Source organism: Camelina sativa, chromosome 12 (genome assembly GCF_000633955.1).
Source record: "Camelina sativa cultivar DH55 chromosome 12, Cs, whole genome shotgun sequence".
NCBI classification, from domain to species: domain Eukaryota; kingdom Viridiplantae; phylum Streptophyta; class Magnoliopsida; order Brassicales; family Brassicaceae; genus Camelina; species Camelina sativa.
In genome coordinates, this window is record NC_025696.1 from 23,639,298 (window position 1) to 23,642,110 (window position 2,813).

A 2,813-nucleotide genomic window follows, 5' to 3' on the forward strand; every position below is an offset into this window, starting at 1 on the left:
CATATCCTTTGCATTCAAAACATTGAACATTCTTTGATGAAGTCTTCATCTCTTCACCCATTCTACTTTTCTTCTCTTCGCCCTTACGCTTCAGAAATTTAGCAAACTGTCTTGTTAACATAGCCATTGAATCTTCACAGGATGATACCTTAAGAGCTACTCCAGTGTCAACTTCCTTCTTTATTGCTTCCTTAACTTGATCATCTTTCTTCTTTACTCCTTCAGCTTCATATGCTTTGCTTAATTCAAAAGCTTTAAGAATCCCAACAAACTCATCAAAAGCCATCTCATCTAAATTATGAGCTTCTTCAACTGCAGAAATTTTTGACTCAAATTTTGCAGGCAACGATCGCTTCAGCTTCTTCACAAGCTTTTTGTCTTTGTACTGCTTTCCAAGAGCAAAAGCCTCATTAGATATATCACATAACTTAGCACTGAACTCAGCCACAGTTTCTTTTTCTTCCATCCTTAGATTCTCAAATTGTGAAGCCAACATATCCAACTTAGTTCTCTTGACACTTGAAGTACCCTCAAACATATTCTCCAATGACTTCCACGCTTTCTGAGCTGATACACATTGAGAGATTAACTTGAAGTGGCTTGAATCAATAGCATTGTAAATCGCTGTCTTGGCTGTCGAATTGCAACTTGATAGCTTTTTCTCTGCAGCAGTCCACTTATCTCTTGGCTTAAGACACTCAACTCCTTTATCATCCACGAATTTAGGGGGCTCCCAACCAAGCTCAATCGAATTCCAACAATCCTCATCAAGGTTACTAATAAACGCTTGCATACGAACCTTCCAATATCCATAATTAGATGAATCAAGCAACGGTGGTCTTGTCATAGACGTGCCTTCTCTGTATGAAGTCATCACAACTGATTCAAAGCTCTTCCTTACTTCCTAAACTACCCTCACCCTTGATCTACCCGAAACAAGACTGAATCTCTATCGAGAACCCGCTCTGATACCACTTGTAAATGCGGATGAGGCAATAATAAAGAGCAGAAAGTAAAGAACACAAGAACTTTGTTAACGAGGTTCGGTTTTTCCTACTCCCCGGGACCACGTCCAGATTTCGATTCCACTAGAACAAGAAAGCAAATACAACCTATTCGCAAACGCGTAAATTAAGCACAACCCTCTTAATTCACCGCTCCGTTCTATAACATGAAATCTTAAGGATAATTCTCTACCCTTAACTAGACTAACACCAAGCCTAGATTCAAACCAAGATAACCTAACCTTGGGCTAAACTCCCCCTGAGCCTAGACTTCAGATCTTCAACTCTCTTGAGCAACCTTCACACACACGTCACACCGACGAACAAAGAAGCTTGAACAACACAAGCACCAAACCGCGAAACTAAGCCGCACACCAACAGAAAGCTCTCTAGGATTCTAACCTTTATGCCTCAGCTCTCTTGCTTCTTTAGGACGTGCCTAACACCTCCTTATATACCCATCAATACTTCCTAATCACCATAGGAGAAGATTTCCAAATCTCATAAGAAAAATACTTTTTCCTTTTTGCTATTTTCCTTTTCTTTGTAAAACTCCAATTTAATCAACCAAAGAAATAGTAGTTTTCCTCTTCAATTTATCCTCAAACCGTCCTTCAATATTGCCTTCTCAAGTCTTCTAGAAACTTCTCACGCACATAAAACAACAGCCATCTTGTATCACATCTTGAATCACACAGACACTACTTCAGACAGACCAATACATCTTCATTCTCCCCCTTTTTGACTATGCTTGTGAACTCATCAGTTCAAACACTTAAACAACATCACCAGACACATCTTCATTCTCCCCCTGAATGAGTCACAACATGGTCAAAACTAACAGGAAAATTCTCCCCGCTTTGCAATACGCGGTTGATAGCCTAGTACACAACCTCCATAGAACTCATCTTTTCTAACCCAAATCTTGTTGCGCCTTAGACCTCCATGATTAACTCCTTGAATGAATCTGAAACAATTCCTCTTAACATGTCCTTGAACTCCACAATGATAACATGTAGGACCATGAAACCTTACATCATAAGCATTCTCCATTCGGCTTCTCTCTCTCAACAATCTGAAACATCTTGGCCTAATATGCCCAACAACACCACAATAATGACAAACAGGTTGAAACACTTGTCTAGGTGCATTCTGCAATTCAGAAAATTTTGTACCACGTTCTTTCACAAATATCGTCTCTGAAGCAGCCTCTGTAGTAGTCTCTGAAATACGCTTTGAAGCAGACGTGATTTTTCCACTTGAAACAAACACTGGATCTGAATTTGAAACTTTTCCTTCATATCCAAGACCACACTTATCTGTCTTGCCAATACTTAGAATATGATCCAGCTTCTTTGTACCATTATTAAGCATCCTCAAATTCTTTTGAGTTTCTTCAAGCTGCACTTTAGCTTGTAATGCTTCTTCGCCCTTCTCTATTGCATGTTTCTCTGCTTCAACGACTTTAGCCTCTAACACGAGCTTCTCCTTAATCAAAACTGAATTATCCTCAACTACCTTAAGCCAATGTGCATACAACTTCTCATAACTCTTACCAAGTTCTTCATAGCTCATATCCTCTGAATCACTGTCACTCTCAGACTCATGCTCTGTTGCAGTTGCAGGTTTTGCTGCAGATTCAGAAGCAGTTGCAGACACTGTTGCAGACGCTGATTCAGAACTATCTTCAAAAGTTGTAAACGCCACAAAATTCTTCAGATCTTCTTCTTCATCTGAATCAGTTTCAGAATCACTAGTAACAACATTCATAGCCTTCTTCTTATGCTTTTGTAGATTAGCACAATCAGA